The sequence below is a fragment of the Ursus maritimus genome, unplaced genomic scaffold (genome assembly GCF_017311325.1).
Source record: "Ursus maritimus isolate PB19 unplaced genomic scaffold, ASM1731132v1 scaffold_4, whole genome shotgun sequence".
Classification (NCBI taxonomy): Eukaryota; Metazoa; Chordata; class Mammalia; order Carnivora; family Ursidae; genus Ursus; species Ursus maritimus.
The window spans coordinates 11,293,897-11,311,365 of record NW_024426552.1 but is presented as its reverse complement, the minus strand read 5'-3'; the positions used below and the strand labels follow the sequence as shown (position 1 = coordinate 11,311,365).

The window sequence follows — 17,469 nt, the reverse complement described above, 5'->3', positions numbered from 1 at the left end:
ATTAAATGGTGAATGTACTAAATGTCACTGAATTATACACTTCAAAGTGGTTAAAATGGTAATTTTTGTTAATATGTATTCACTATTTTAATTTATTTTTAAGCAAGTTCTTATGTCCAACGTGGGTCTTGAACTCACAACCCTGAGATGAAGAAACTGCATGCCAGCCAGGCGTTCCTCTATTTATAATTTTAAAAATGGAAAGAAATTAGATGTAACATTTAGTTTACCTTAGTGGCAGTTTTGTCAGAATATTTTCTTAAACCATTTTTTCTGTAATTTTAGGATGGGATCATTTTCAGTTCATATATAGTTCAGTGAAATGTATCATTATTTTTGTGTGGATCTAGAAGAGGTAGAAGACGAGAGCCGGGAGAATTTTGATATCCATTCTTTCCCTAGTGCAGAGGTTCTCGGAGTGTAGTCTGGAGCGCCTGGCTCTCGTTGAGACACTTTTAAAGGGTCTGCAAGTTCAGGTTTTTTCATGGTGATAGGTAAGATGTTATTTCTCCTTTTTATTCTCCTCCCCTGTGAGTGTACAGTGTAGGTTTCCAAAAGCTGTACGGTGTTTATGACATCGTCTCTTCAGTGGCTAATGGGTTATGTGCTTGTGTGTGTCTGTTTCTTAAAAGATTCTAAGGTAAACTCTTTGGGATCCTCAAGTTTTAAAGAATATAAAAGAGTCCTGAGGTCAGAAATTTAGAGAACCAGTGTCTTAGTGAAAATGTTATGTGCTGATAACAAAAAATTACGTGTGAAGTGCCTGTGTTATGCATTTTTGAAAATGGAGAGAAAATAGTCAGCCAAGTGACTTTTTTTTTTTTTTTTTTTTTTTAGCATGTGGTGGTTTTATGTCTTTATTGCTCAAGAGATTATTAGGTCTGGAACGAGGGTATTCTTTTCGGGACACTGTAAGTGTCCAGTTTAGGAAAAGGATCTCAGTGATTGCTTTAGTTTATGGTTTTTTTATTTGAACCCCTTTTACAATAGGAATGATATTCGATATGGTGATTAATTTTATCATATTTGGTTCCCTCAAACTTTTATTTTTTAAAAGATTTTGTTTATTTATTTGAGAGAGGGAGAGAGTGCAAGCAGGGGGAGGGTCTGAGGGAGAAGCTGACTCCCCGCTGAGCAGGGAGCCTGAGGCGGGGCTTGCTCCCAAGACCCCAGGATTATGACCTGAGCCGAAGGCAGCCGCCCAACCAACTGAGCCACCCAGGCGTCCCCTCCCCCAAACTTTTATAATCTGTGATACATTCGAAGAATGATAACAACCAATGTTTACTGAGTGCTTACTACGTGCAGTCAGTGTTCTAGGTGTTTTCCCATGTAATGACTCACCGAATCCTCCCAACAACCCTGCAGAATAGGTATTGTTAGAATGGTTAGTTAGCTTACCTATGATCCCACAACCTGAACGTGGCAGATCCGGTATTAGGACCCATGCAGTCTGGCTGGAGTCTGCACTGTTAATCATTATGCTGTATGCTCTCTCATCTCCGGGTGCTGTGTATAGTACTAGCTCTCTGGGAATACATGTAGGAAGTTCCCACTTGGAGGGCTCACAGTTCTACCTCTTTGTAGTACAGTTGACCCAACATGAGCAAAGAGGGGCTTAGGAGTGCCAATTCATGCATAGTAGAAAATCCACGTATGATTTTTGACTCCCCGAAAAGTTAACTAGAAATAGCCTATTGTTGATTGGAAGTCTTACTGATAATATAAAGAGACTAGTAACACATATTTTGTATGTTATATATATATTATATACTGTATTCTTAAATCAGCTAGAGGAAACAAAATGTTACTGAGAAAATCATAGAGGAGAAAATAATTTATGGTATTGTACTGTATGGGAAAAAAATCCACATATAAGTGGACCCATGCAGTTCCAACCCTGTTGTTTTCTGGTCAGTTGTATTGCATGATAGTGTTGGTGGAATTGGGAGGGGTCCTGGGTTTGGTGCCTAAGGCAAGGGCTCCAGCAAAGAGGTAGTTGGAGGAGAGATGGGGAGCTGGGGGGAGGGGGAGGCAAATTCATGCCCAGAGTGCTTCTGGTCCAGTTTTGTAGTTGACGTTTCTTTTCTTAGAGATTGGCTCAGCTTATGGCCTCTTAAGAGCGTCTCTTCCCTTTTCTGTAGCCCTTTGGAACAAGAGATTTTAACAGTTTTCTCCTAGTTTCTTGTTTTTGAGGTAAGCACTTACTCCATTGGAAGTTCTCTGAGGGCTTTTACTACCAACTAGAAATGAGGAAAAAGTTGAAGTGGGGAGGATATTAAAAGATACCCTTTTAGAAAAGTAACTTGGGGCGCCTGGGTGGCTCAGTCGGTTAAGCGGCTGCCTTTGGCTCAGGTCCTGGGATTGAGCCCTAGGTTGGGCTCCCTGATCAGTGTGGAGTCTGCTTCTCCCTCTCCATCTGCCCCTTCCCTGCTCTCAGTGCCTCTCTCTCTCAAACCTTTTTTTTTTCTTTAAGGAACTTAGAACTAAATAGGAACAAATGTTGGTGCCGCTAGGGGCCTTTGGGATTCAAATAATCAAGGTACCTCTCTATGATGGTAACTTGGCCTTGGTGTGGGCCCCTTCAGGCTTGTCTTCTCTGGGGCTGGGTAGACGTTTTGCCAAGAGCAATAAGCCAGGCCTCTAGCCTAGCACCGGAAGGGGAGAATGTCGACAAGAATCTGCACTGGGAATAGAGGATGTGTCTGCCCTCCTACCTCTTTGGTCTTCACTTCCTATTATCAGTCTTAATACCACAGGATCCCTTTCCAGCACCAAGAGCCATACTGGGATGGGGCCCGGGGGTGTTCCACACAGTTTGTGTGAAGGGGATGCTCTGTTAGTGTTAACGATTGGGCGTTACGGTACTTTTCCTTTCCAGTTGTACTTCCAGTAAAAGATTTTCTTCCCTGTGTAGCCATATCCGTTACTCTGTCCTGAACCCCTGGTGGGTGAAGCATAGCTCTGCGGGAGGCAGGCCTGGATCCTCCCAGTGGAGCCCAGAGAGCCAGGGCTTGCGCTGGAGTTCCAGCAGAAATGTGGGAGGGGGCCCTAGATGGTCCCTCCTTCCTGCTGCTTTAAACTTTAAAACTTTAAAAAAGTTTTTGGAGCTGAATCCTTAAAAATAATACTGCTTGGAATCCTGAAGATGCTGATTGGAGGGAGCCCGGCAATGGGAGGGAGGAGAGCCCACGTTCCCTCTCAAGGCTCCTTTTCCATCCTTGGTGGCCAGGGAGTGCAATACAGTTATAGGTTGTTTGTATAGATCAGAAGCAGGGAGAGAAGGAGATATTTTTTAACTATTATTATATCTGCCTGAAAAAGGTGGTTTGTTGGCAGTATTTTCATCTAATCTTTCATGTTTGTGGATTTATTTTCTATCTTTTAATTTTTTTATTGCACAAGATAACATGTTTATGGTATTAAAATCCGAGTGGCTTCCTAGTTACTCAGCTGCCCGAGTCAAAAGCTTATCCCTCATCCTGAATTCCTTAAACCCCTTGTAATCACACACTACTGATCTGGCTTAGTACTTGCTCCCCCGATCCTGAGATCCTGCCCCAGCCTTTGCCGCCCCCCTTCCCACCTCTTTTTCCACTGGAGCAGTAGCTTTCAAGCTGTTTCCTCTTAGGACCCCTTCATACAACTGAAGACCCCCAAGGAGCTTTTGTTTACATAGCTTCTGTTTATTGAGATTTCCCACATTAAAATTAAACCTGAGAAACTACTCATTTTTAACCTTTTCATTCATGAATTCATTTAAAATGAATAAACTCATTACAAGTTAGCATAAATTTTTAATGGCAGTAACTTTAATTTTCAAAGCAAAGACTCACCGTGAGAAAAGTGGAATTGTTTTGCAGTTTTGCAGATTTCTTTAATGCCTGGCATAAGAGAAGTCCCCCTGGATTCTCATTCACTGCGTACATTCCTGTGTTCATGGCAGCAAACTCTCAACCTTGTCAGACCCAGCACTCCCTTTTCCTGATGCCTCTGTTATTCTCATGAAATTAAATATACACAGTTTCAAAACCATTAGTGTAATGCCCTAACTACCTTTTTTAAAAAAGAGAGAGTGCATGAGCAGCAGGGAGGGGCAGAGGGAGAGGGAAAAAGGAGTCTCAAGTCGACTCCCCGCTGAGTGCAGAGCCCTAGGCAAAGTTAGATCTCAGGACCTGAGGTTGTGACCCGAGCCAAAACCATGTTTCCCACTTAATCAACTGAGCCACCCAGGCGTCCCCGCCCTAATTTTTTTATAAAGAGAAATCAAAGTAATTGATGCTGTTTGAGTGTGCCCTCGCTCAGGCCTGACTCCACCAGAAGACACAGAGGGTGGGATGCCTACTGCAGACGCACCTGCTGCAGATGCACGCTAGGGAGGTGATTTAGATGTGCAGAAAGGCATCACAGGTAATGACCCGACTTTGCTGGAATTGCCAATGTTTGGCAAAACTCAAAACGGTGTTCTCTTGAATTATACTCTTAGCAGATTGAATGTATGGTAAAACCTTGGACAAAGTCTTGTGTGTTTATATGTAAAATGGAATTTGGTTCTAGGATCAGATAATTATAAATGGATATACCCCCCTACAGGAATGTCTAGAGACATTAGTAAGTTACGTGGGATGATTCATTGCATGGGGACTGTTCTGAGCAGCCTATTCCTTTTTTTTTGTTTAAGAATTTATTTATTTATTTGAGAGTGCGAGCACGAGTGTGGCGGCAGAGGGAGAGAGGGAAGCAGACTCCCCGGGGGGGGGGGCTCTATCCTAGGACCCCGGGATGATGACTTGAGCTGAAGGCAGACTCTTAACTGATTGAGCCATCCAGGTGCCCCTGAGCAGCCCATTAAATTCCAGTGGCGTCTTCCAGTGAATGTGACAACCAAAAATACTACACATTTCCCAACCTCCACTGCAGAATGGTACACACCTATTGAGAACCACCAATTAATGGAATCTTGGCAGGGTTTAAAAAATTTTTTTTAAATGTTGGATCATCATTTTAAAAATAACTTACATTATAAAAGAATTTTAAAAAGAAAGAGTAAATGTCTGGAGTTTCACCACCCAATATAATCAGTATTAATATTTTGTTCCATTTTTGTCTTGCCTTTTCTGATGCTTCTATAGGTAATTTTTCCCATTCAAAAGCGGAATCATTTAGAAACTATTTTTTACTTGGCTGATGCTGCTTGATTTTACCTAATTCGTACTTCTCTTTTAAATTCATAACATCATGTTTATTCTTGATTTGATTGTAAAATTAGCATAATCACTTGTAAGGTGCAAACAGTGCATACTCTTGTCTCCTTTTGACATTGAAAGTGGTGCTAACCTTAGGACAAGGATGGAGGGGTCAGAACAGAGCCTGGATTTGTAGGGAGTTGGGTGGCCTTGAAAGGTGACTGACTTCTCAAACTCCCAGTTTCTTGTCTCTGACAGGAATTAGAGGTAATGTCCTTAAAGTTCCTGCCCCAGGGTAGAGGGAGATCCCTGTCTGGTGTTTGGCCCCTGCTGATCCAAGTGGACTGCAGGCTTCTGGAGGGCAGGACGGGTATCCTACACACCCTTTTTTGTCTCAAGTTAGCTCAGGACTCTTAATCCATCGAACAAATGGATGTGGCAAAAATTTGTCACCCCATCTGACTGTGAATAAACTTTTTTTTCTGTCATGGTTATGCTTATACCTCCATCACAGGAGAATGACTGTATTAATTACCATCTCAAACCTCAGTAGATCTTACCTCAAATGGGGTCATTCATTAGTTCAGGATAAAGATGTTTCTGCGGTTCTGGGCACACCTGATTGTTGTATTTAGATATGGCTTGAATGTTGTTATTACTCAGTATTTTGGGTAATTGTCTGATTATGCAGCCCTGCCTTTGACACGTGTAATTAAATGAGTTTGCATGTAGAGTGTTCCTTAAGCCAGGTGTGTTTACCTCAGAGGCTGTTGAAGCCTTGAAGCCATGTCTTTAGGACTCGTTGGTACCTTTAAGACATCGTTACAGGTATGATTTTCTTCCATTGTGGATTTTTTTTTCTTTGAAAATTTTGTTTTTAGCCGTTAAGATATTAGATTTAACAGTTCAGTCCCCTTGAATGTTTTAATGTGTTACTATTGGAATTCTGAATAATTTAATTTGAAAAATGATTTGGACTGTTCTCTCTCTTTTTTTTTTTAAGATTTTATTTATTTATTTGACAGAGATAGAGACAGCCAGCGAGAGAGGGAACACAAGCAGGGGGAGTGGGAGAGGAAGAAGCAGGCTCATAGCAGAAGAGCCTGATGTGGGGCTCGATCCCGTAACGCCTGGATCACGCCCTGAGCCGAAGGCAGACACTTAACCGCTGTGCCACCCAGGCGCGCCTGGACTGTTCTCTTAGGAGAGTTTCTGAATTCTGAAAGGCCCAAAGCGTAGAGGCAGAAACAGTAGTTCTCAGCCATTAGCGTACATCCGAATTACCTGGAGAACTATGGTAAAACAGGTTGCTGGTGCCCACCTGGTTTCTTAGTCACTAGGTCTGGGGTGGGGCCAAGATTTGCATGTCCAGCTAGCCTGCTGTGTATGCTGATGAGGAAGGTCAGGGACCAGACTTTGGGAACCACTGGGCTGAAGTGTTTTCGGTCAACTACAGGCGAGAATATGGAGGGAGATGATGGGGCCCAGCGTGTTTGTGTTCCCTGAAGATATTACAATAAGAAAGAAAAACTTACAATAGAAGAGAAGGAAAACATGGTCATAAATCCTTAAAAATACCCTGTGGTAGTTGTAATGGTTGTTAAAATTAAGTAGTGAAAGAGGATTGGGAATAATTTAGTTTTTAAAAGTTTGTTTTACCTTTTAAAAAATAAGTAAAAAATAAGAGTAATGTAATACATGTTCACAATGGAAAGTTGATAAATACAGAAAATTTTCTGTTCTCAAAGAGAAATTTCCTTAAATTATAATTTTATCATATGAAGATACTCTGTTAATTTTTTTGGTAATTTCCATTCAATATCTCTTTTATGCTTAGGACTTTTGATTTTGTTTTCCCTCAAAGTTTTGATTATCTAACAATATGTGCTCATTATAACAAAAGAAGAAGATCATAAAGAACCCTTAATCTTTCCAGACACAACCTCTGTTAGCATCCTGCAATTTTACTATTAGAGATCTCCTGATACAAAGATACTTTGATACATATTATCCTGACCATAGGGTTTTATTACCTAAGTTTTTTATGCAGTATCTTTTTGTGTCATCAGATGTAATTCTGAAGCAACTTTTTTTAGGTACAGAGAATCCTAATCCGATAAGCATAATTTATAACTAAATCTTTCAAATAGCCCCTGAATTCCTTGAAGTGGAATTGGTAGGTCAAAGAGTATGTAAAATGTAAGACTCCTGATACACTTTACCAAATTACCTTCAGAAAGGGCTTGGTAATTACTGCCCAGGCTCCACGTCTACGCTCATTGCCATTTTAATATTTGCCAGCTTGATAGGTGAAATACAGTATCTCCTCGTTTTAATTCCGTTCTTTTGACTATAAGAAGCTTAGCACTTTTTTTCCTATGTTAATTGCTCATTTATATTTCTTCTCTTTTGAATTTTTGCCCTTGTCCTTGCCATGCTTTCTTCTGGACTTAATCTTTTTTATTAATTTATGTGAGCTCCTTATACTTCGGGATTTTAATTCCCTATGTCAAATGCTTCAGATACTTTGACCAATTTCATTTTTGCTATTAAAATTTGTGGGATTGTTCTTTTATAGAAGTGTTTAAACCCCCTCATCCATCATTATTTTCCATTTGTAAGGATTTCTTTCCCATGATGTTAAACAAGAAAATTCCACGATTTAAAAATGTTAACCCTGATTTTCTCCTAATACACTTTCATGGTTTCATTTTTTCACTGGAATCTTTAAACCATCTGTAATTCGTTTTGGTGTGAGCAAATGTGATTTACGTTTGTTTGTTTTTTTTCGTTTTTGCTGTTTTGTTAGGTAATACATTTTCTTAACATTTAATTATTCTGGTCACACTATGCAAACAGGCAAATTTAGGTAGCAAGTTGGAGATAAGCATTAAGTTTTCACACTGCTCTGAAGAGCACTGGGAATTCCAGGAAGGCTTTTAAAGGGTTTGCCATGGGAATATAGAAGTGGGAGAGTAGGGAAGAGCTGGGCAAGTATGTGGGCGTTTATAGCTCCAACTTCCCCCTATAACTACAGACTTAGATGGTCAGCCGGGCACCTGCTAGGCAGATCTCGAGTAGCTAATAATAGGCCATTCAAAATTAACATGGTCAAAACAGTTCTTTTTTTTTTTTTTTTTTTTTAAGATTTTATTTTTAGGTCATGTCCACACCCAAGGTGCAGCTCAGACCTACCATCCCAAGATCAGTAGTCGCATACTCCACTCACTGAGCTAGTCGGGTGCCCCAAAACAGAATTCTTAATACTGTCCCTACCCTAATCTGTATACCCCAGGCCTTTCTCATCTTACTAAGTGGTGCCATTAGCCATGCAGGTGTGTAGCACAGAAGTGTCACAGCTGTCCTTTATCCCTCTCTTCCACTCACTTTCTGTCTAACTCCATTGTTAGGTTCTGTAGGCTTTCTGGCTGAAATACATCCTGAATCTGACCCCTCCTCATCCCTTCCACAGTTAAAACATTAGTCTCGGCCACCACCACAGTCTCACATGAGTATCTGCCATGACCTCCTCGCTGGTTTTTTTGATTCCACTCCTGTTTACCTGCAGTCTGTTCCCCACAGTAACTTCACAGCATAAATCAGATCATGTTCTTCTGTCGCTTAAAACCTTTCAAAGACTTCCCACACTTAAAATCTAAACCTCACTTTAAGAGTTCCTTGCGGTCTGGCCTCTCTTGCCTCTCCAATTTCCTTTCTACACTGCCCTCATTTACTTTCTACCAGCTAACCTGGCCTCTTTCTATTCCTTGAACAGCTTCTTTTCTTTCTTTCTTTGGATCTTTGCATTGGCTGAACATTCTCTGGAGCCACCGAGAAAATACCCCAGTGTCTTCTTAGAGAGACTTTCCTTGACAACCCAGGCTCATGAAGAAACCCCAGATACCACCTCAGGTCATCACCTACCTCATTTTCTTTGGAGTGGGTCTGTGTATGTGAAATGATCATATTTATTTGTTTACTTATTTATTAGCTGTCTCCGCATCCTAGAATATAAGCTCCCTAAGAGCATGGACTCTGTTTTGTTCCCTTCTCAAATTCCCTACCCATAGCCCTGTGCCTGGCTCATGGTACTGGTCATTGGTACTGGGTAACCATTTGTGGAACTGCTGTCTTCCTGTGGCCCAACCTACACTTAGAGCAGCTTAGCTTTTATATCTTGAGCTCGTGTGAGGTTTTGTTTACAGAACATTTTCTAGGTTAACAAAAATTTGAAGATAATTTCCTTAGAAGATAGGAATTTAAGGATATAGGAAAAAGAAAAGATTTTATGGAATTTAAGAAACAAAACAGATGAACATAGGGGAAGGGAAGGAAAAATAAGACAAAAACAGAGGGCGACAAACTATAAGAGACTCTTTTAACTCTAGGAAACAAACTGAGGGTTGCTGGAGGGGAGGAGGGTGGGGAGTGGGGTAACAGGGGGATGGGCATTAAGGAGGGCACGCCTTAGAATGAGCACAGGGCTTAGTGCAGCTGGTAAATCTCCAAATTCTACCTCTGAAATTAATAATGCACTATATGTTAATTAAATTGAATTTAAATTTTTTAAAAAAGGTTTTTAATTTGACGTTTGTCAGAGTATTCCATTTGTTTCTTAAATATGTTGGTGTATGATTCCTGAAGGGGTGAACATGAGAACAGCATATGATTTTAAACATTTCTTGCCCAAGAGTACTTTTTCTTTACCTACCAAATTGCATACCATAGATTATTTTTATCCTATAATTAGGAAGATTATGAGATTTTATCCTCTTATGTTTACTCTTTTTAGAGTGCTTCCTGAATCCCAAGCCAAAGCATTTATATAGCTTTATTGTGTAAATATTTGTGTTCCAGGTGTGTTATTCATATAAGTGTATGTTCCCCTTGATATATATGTAGATGCATAGTATTTTTGTGTTTTCTTTTTCCCCATTAAATTGTAAACACTCGAGTTTATGACTTAACTCTGCTTCCTTTTTAACTCCGCACTGCCCTGGAATTCTGGTGTGTACTAGGTTGCTGCTGCCTAAGCGAATAGGTTTTTGTGACACTTGTCCTATGGCAGTTCACGTGTAGTTTGGCTACTGTGTTAATTAGGAACTCCTCTTAGTTGTGTTTTAAGGTTTATTACTTTCTGCATTGTAACCAGTAAGTACAAGGAGGTTGCCTTTTGTTTTTGCTATATGTGTTTTCATGTTATAGTATGGGGAGTGTGAAGTTTTACAACTGTTGTTTTCATTGTGGATTATACATCTTATGAAAATAAATTTTTTTTATATCACATGTAGCTTTTTCCTTGAAATGGTGCTTTATTAATTTAGTGACTCTTCCTTTTTGTGTTTTATGGTGGATCTTTATTCATACTTGAATCTCTTTATTTTAGGCGCGTTCTAGTTAGCTTGGCCTGCTGTCCTCACAGCAGCCTGTTGTTTAATAGATATAATATTCTTTTGCATTTTGTTTCTAAAGCAGATAATCTTCTAATTTAAAAAATAACAGTTAATTTTTAAACAGTGAGATATAATTGACACATAATGTTATATCAGGTTCAGGTGTAGAACATAATGATTCTTAGAGTTCATTTATTTCAAAGGGAAGGGGTAGATTTCATTCCTCTGGACATTTCTTGCTAGCTTGTGTCCTGTGGAGTATTTTCATTGGCGCCATTTTTTGAGGGTTTTTTCAAGGAAGGGAATTTCATATGTCTAAGGGTTGAATGAGAGGTGGTCTCCACATACTTAAAGTGCAGCAGGTTGGCCTGCCCAGACTTTTGGGGAGAAAATGAAGCAAAACAAAATAAGCAGTGGGCAAGTGACTGCTCAGTGTAGGGGCCAAAGTGTTATCATTTGTCTCTTACAAGATTAAGTTGTAAACTGCGGAGTGGGCACAGCTAGGGAGAAGGTTATTTTCTTCTACCTCCTGCCCATTGGGGTGTGGCTTTCTTCTGTGTGTCAGAAGTTTTGTCAGGGGCATATGAATTAGTCCTCTTTTGCTAAATTACTCTATGGTAACAATCCTGAATCTCCGTAAACTACAACAACAAAACTTTACGTAATTTCACGTTAATGCCCTTTGTGGGCTTCATTCCAGGACCCGGTATGAAGGAGTGAAAAGAGCCATGATAGAACCTCCCCAAGGTTCCCAACGCTTCCGCTCAAAAGTGGCATATGCCACTGCTACTCACACTTGATTGCCAGAGCAAGTCACTTGGTCAAGCATGGCCTCAGTGGACAAGAGGTGTACTCCCTTGGGGGGATGGGCAGGTAGGGAAGGATTTGTTAAGGGAAGAGCAACAAATATTTTGACAATAATATTGTCTGTTGGAGTATATTTTTGGATATAGTGACATTACAGAAAGGTTTCCTACTTTGAGGGGTGTTCAGAGTTGGAAGTGGGGCAGGAAGGTTTGCAGCCTGTGCTCTCAAGCCCCTTGAAATGAGAACTGACTAGTGAATGTCTTTATTACCATTTTTGGGACCTCAGCCGATAGTGGATCAAATACATGATAGCTTCTTAACAAATGTTTATTGAATTAGTGGGCAAAGACTTCTAACAATAATAAAGTAGTTCTTTTCATTGTAATGCCTTCTGTAGCTTCTCTTGAGACCATTTTATAGAGTAGTTCCTATAAGTAGCACCTTGCTTATATTAAATGAAAAACTGCTTTTGGGTGATAATTTTTGCTGTAAAAAAATTTTTTTTAATGATCTTCCTAGAAAATTTGAAAAATGTGTATTAAATACAAGCAAGGCAGAGATCATCTTCTGTCTGGCTACTCAGGAACACTACTGATCATGTTTATTATATACCCTACTATAATTCCTTTTCCTTCTTTCTTTTCTCCATGTAGTTTTTGAACAGTGCCATGTTGATAGTTCTACTGCAATCACTTATTTTTCTCCTTTTCGCCGTTATCTCTTCCTTCACTTCCAGTGTTGTGAACCAACAATTCTATGGGGCGTAGGTGACACAGATAAGTAATAGAAGCTGAATTGTAATTTTCCTTGTTCTCTTTCTCTTTTCTCCAGTCTGGACTCCTCCATATGAGCTGTTCACTCAGTCACAAACGTTACCCCCTATTTCTGTCCCCTCTCTGACCACAGCAAGAACGGAAACAAGCAGAAGAGTGGTGAAAGGTGTAGGCCTGAAAACTAAGGGACGGACGTGATTCTCAGACTCCAGCTCCTGGAGAATGAAGCTCTTTTACTTTTCCCCCCCCCTCCCTTTTTCCTTTTTTCGTTTTCTGTTGCTCAGAGATCACTTGTTCCTGTCTTGGAATTTGCACTGTCTTTTGAATGACCTGAAAGTCAAGAACTTGATAATAAATTGGTTTTAGTCCTATCATCTTTTTGTGACTGATACCCTGGAGAAGTTTAATGTGAGTCATTCAAGAACTTAGCCCCTGCCTGAACCTATGTCTCAAGTGCCTGCTTTATCTAAGGTTGAAGCATTTTTAGGCGGCAGCTGATCTTTTGTAGGCAAGCCACCGAACACATTCACCATTCCTTGTTCTTCTGAATCATTAATCATCTTCCCTCTGAGCTCAGGCAACGCGGCTGAATCTTGAGCTATTTGGCCCTTCCCAATGCAGGGGAAATCCTCCCTGCTGAGGTGAATGCATGAAATATTTGTTGTCTCAGTACAGATCGGAGAACTGGTTTGTCTCCTGTAATGCACAGATTGCATTCTTTCTATGTTACTAAAAGGTACTTTTTGTGTCTGTTTATAAAGAGCGCTGATTGGGGCTGTAAAAGTTACCGTGCAGATGACATGAATTAACCTATTAAACTCTTTGGAATTACTCCTGGTACTTAATGTAATTTCCAAATATTTTGAAATACTGAGTGTAGACTCAGCTCAGTGGCCAGTTTTTGAGTTTTGATGAATTTCTCTATTTAAGTTGTTCCGGTTGCTATCCACTTTAGAATCGTTCACTCTGCCAAAGAGGTTAGGAGTGTGTGCAGAGTGACAGCTTAAATAATGTGCGTGTTTGCTGTTGAAGCAGATGCCTCTAAGTAAGGCTGCCTGGATCAAAGAGAGAAAGAGTCCCCATGTAATAGCTGTTAGAGACTGATGAGAGCCCTTCGAGTTATTCTTTGTTTCCCATCCGAGATTTTAATTTTCTCTGTTCTGATAAAGGATTTGGATTAGTTCTGTGTTAGTAGCACACTGATAACTTCCTAAAGAAATGTGACTCAGTAATAACTTTGAGTTTCCATGTGGCTACTTATCTAATCTGACATGTATCTCCTTTAAGAAAAGTGTCCATTGTTAAGGTCAACTCACAGGTCAGACATTAATCTTCACTGTCAAGTGTCTCCAGTCATTTATGGAGACTAAAGAGATCTTGATGGCTCTCATCTGAATTACCGAGTCTGCTGAATAAAAGGCAGTCAGGACTTTGGTCTCTTTTGTGTTGCAGTTCTTAGCAGGATCCAAAAGAATGAAGTTTTCCAAAGATGGAATAGCATGATTTATGAGAATATTTATTAAGATATAGGTAATATGTTAAAAAATGAGCTTTATTTAGTTTGGTCTAAGGTAAGCTCCTAGAAACGGATGAAAAGGATGGTTTAAAATTTGCTAAGCTTTATTTAAAGTCTGGATTTGTGGGTAGAAACAATTTCTGTAGGGTATCCCATCATTCCCTTTGATTAAATTTCAGAAAAAGTGTCTGTTAGGATGAAATAAAAAAATAACCGGTCATTCTCTTAAATCACACTTAATTGCAGTGACATAAACGGGAGAAAACTTACCAAGCTAGAGACAGGTGATTTCTTAAGTCCACTTTTTACTCTCGTGTGAACAGAAAACTACAGGGTTATTTCGATTGTTTTATAACTCTAAAGAATTTTTTACATGCTAGTTATATTCTTTCCTTTTGAATTCTCAGGTGAGTAACTCCTGAGCTGGTGGCTTACAAAAATCGGCTGGTTCAGAGACACTTTCTTAAAAAACCAGCTTTCTTCTCTTTCTCCGTTTAACCTTTTATTATGAAAAATTCCAACACCTACAAAAGTGGGGGGAGTTTAACCCCCATGAACCATATCCATTATCCAGCTGCAGTGGCTGTTAACTCTTGGCCCATCTTGTTCCATCTGTCCCTCCAGGCCCCACTCCAGATCCTTTTGAAGCAAATTCTAGACATCATATCATTTCATTAAAGTGAGTTGCTTTGGATAGCGACAGACGAAGCCATTTTCCCTCTTGGCGTTACCACAGACGCCAAGGGCTGAATAGAATTTATAAGACAGACTTAGCATTGAAGAGTTTACCTTTTAAGAAAGGAGCTCATACTTTCATTGGCTACTTTCTCCAAGTTTCTCTTGTCTTTCAAATAGGGGTGTATTTGCAAAGTTCTTAAGTTCTTATCTGTTTGGAAATTCCTGTAGCAAGTTCAGGTTTAGTCATCCTGTACTGTTTTGGCTGTTCCTTATCTAAATAGTATTGAAGGGAAGAAAGAATTATTTCACCAAGAGTTGGCTTCGAGAGGAGTTAGATATATTCAGTATATTAAGGAAGTGGCCTTAATGTTGTAATCATATACCGGCTTTTAAAGGTACCCCATAATAATGGCTCTTAAAAAGTATAAATAAAACACTTACAGATGATCTTTTGTCCTTGCCAAATAGTGAGACAATTTAATTCCTTTTTTGAGGCAAAATAAAATTTTCTTTCAAGTACCTGAGATCTGCAAGTATTGGTTGACTCATCGTTTCCCAGGCCAGTGTGCTTTTCCTGTATGTTGACCTTGCACTTTATTTATTTATTTATTTATTAAAAGATTTTATTTATTTATTTAACAGAGAGAGACAGCCAGCGAGAGAGGGAACACAGGCAGGGGGAGTGGGAGAGGAAGAAGCAGGCTCCCAGCGGAAGAGCCTGATGTGGGGCTCAATCCCAGGATCCTGGGATCACGCCCTGAGTCCAAGGCAGACGCTTAATGACTGAGCCACCCAGACGCCCCTGACCTTGCACTTTAAACTAAATTCCTTTTGTCCTTTGAATGAGACATAAAGCTTCAGTTTATATTGGTTAGTGTGAAAGTAGAATTTTAACTTTTTCTGTGATTTCTGAAAAATGTCAAGTGGCTTTAATAATAATAATGATAGTTTCTCAATTTACTCCTAAAAAAAAATAGATTCAACAGATTAAATAAAATGTTTTCCTTCTAAAACTAAAGCCAGTTTTGCCCTGTTGATTCTTAGAGTTGAGTTCTTGAACACAGGTAACTGTGGGGTTCACTTTTATATTTTACATTGTTAGCATTATAGAGTGCTTTTGACTTGGGATGCTGGAAGTACTGGACTCAGCTCGATCAGGAATCTAATTTTCAGAGTGATTAAATATGCCTCTACTTTTCTTCAGTAGCTAAACAGAAGTATATTTACATTTTACCTATTTCACAGAGATGTTGTTAGAAGTACTATAATTAGATATTTTTTTAATTTGCAAAAATATTTGAGCTGCTTCACAGATAGGTGCTATATAAAAGCAAGGTGTTATTAACATCTCATTTTTCTTGGTTTGTGCTTTTGACACTAGAAACATACATTGCTTTTTCTCTTTTTGGGTTCAGGTTCTGATACATATTTTGAAATTTGTTCTCTTGATGTTCTTAGCAGCTGGTATGCTATAAAAGCATTCTTGGGTCCTAATTTTAGTACACAGTGATGAGTCTGGATAGATGGCTAAGTTAATGGCAAGGCAATTGAACTGTGCTAAGTGCTTGCCTGCCTATCTTTCTGGCCTCTCCACTTTCAGGGTAGAGTTACTGTTTACAGTGACACGTTTTGCTCTCTGGGACTGGGAAGTCTGAATCCATTTGCCTGTTGCCTGACTGCCTTGAACTCAAATTTTGTTTCATTTCCCTCTTTCTATTTTGTATCTTAAATTTCAGGATGGATGATCTGGTTGTTAACTACTACAGGGAAGATGAGTGCTGTCTAATAAAATCGGAATGAGATTATTCACATAGGGGGAATGAATTAGAGAGTCCTAGAACTAATAAGTGAGCAGATCTGACCCTAGAGCCAGCGCTAGACTCTCCAGTTTTCCTAGACTCTCATTGTGTGTTTATGGGTAAAGTTGTTCTCTTTAGCTCATTTGGGTTGTTTTGTCAGTGGCCAATATGGCTGATTTTTCAGCACCATTTGGACATGCTTCATGTATATTTTACAGAATACTCACTTTCTTTTAACAATAGCTGGTCAGTCTTATACTTAGTTAAGTTTAAAGACTTTTAACCTTAGTAATTAAACAATTTCTTTCCTTCGTTGGGATGCTTATAGGGACTGATTCCTTTTTAGTATGAGATAATCTGTGATACATTTAAGTTTTGATTTTTTTCTAATTTGTAGAACTTGGAGTAGGGCTGGTAGTTTTTCCGGGGAACAGGACTGATTTTTTCTCACAGGGTGGTCTCTTCTGTTACATTGTTATGTTTACCAACTCAAAGGGTTAGTATCAGTTCCACTGGAAATGAGTAACTTTTAAGAACAGATGAGATGACTTGCTCAGGACAGCATTCCAGATATGTAGATAGGGACAGTTGTCAGTGGATTATGAAATGTTATTCAGTAGCCCTCATTATATCATACAACTTGAATTGGCATGCTGTGACAACCACCTTTATTTTAAAAGGTTCTTAAAAAACAGTGATAACCTACTTTGGTTCTGAGTAAATAAACAGGGAAGCCTCTGATGTTAAACTGAACTTGTTTGATTTTAAGGCCAAAGAAATGAAGACTGTTTCTAAGAAAAATCTGTGCTGGGTGTAGATAAAGAACAACTCCTAAGCATTTTTATTGTTGCCCCCAAAATACCACATTTCTGGAATATGATTACCTAGTTTATCTAAAAAAAAAAAAAAAAAAAAGCCACCTTGTGTATGTTATTAAAGTAAAAAAAGTCATCAATGTTCTAATTCATAGACTTTTTTTACTCAAAAAGACATATGTTTAAGCATCTGCTTCATTAGTTGGACTATATTTTACATATTTCTGTCAGAACTCCAGATCGCTGACTAGAAAATTACATGACTAATATAATCCTGTGAAGTTTAGGAAAATAGTAGTTCACTTCTGTTGAATTCCTTGAAACATTATTTGGAGTCAGAGTCAGCTTTTAAAATTATCTCTCTTTTTGTTTTTGTTTGTTTTTTTCTTTGTGTGTGTTTTTAGAATTGAAATTGGTTCCTGAACATTTGGAGTACTACACTCTAGCAGGAAGCTCCCTGGGGAAAGACTCCTTGTTTAGTTCTCAATCTATGCAGGTAACC

At 39.2% G+C, this 17,469-nt stretch overlaps 1 protein-coding gene across 8 annotated transcripts in view; it reads left to right on the top strand.

Moving 5' to 3' along the window:
* ITSN1 (intersectin 1) overlaps nucleotides 1–17,469 on the top strand; it is a 205,336-nt gene that overhangs the window by 21,373 nt on the left and 166,494 nt on the right. The window contains exon 1 of one of the 8 annotated variants that reach the window (XM_040621002.1): nucleotides 17,449–17,463. The exons of the other annotated variants lie outside the window; for them this stretch is intronic. The gene's annotated coding sequence lies outside the window, so the exon portion shown is untranslated. Of the gene's footprint in view, nucleotides 1–17,448; nucleotides 17,464–17,469 lie in introns of those variants that run through there. 8 annotated transcript variants of the gene reach the window in all.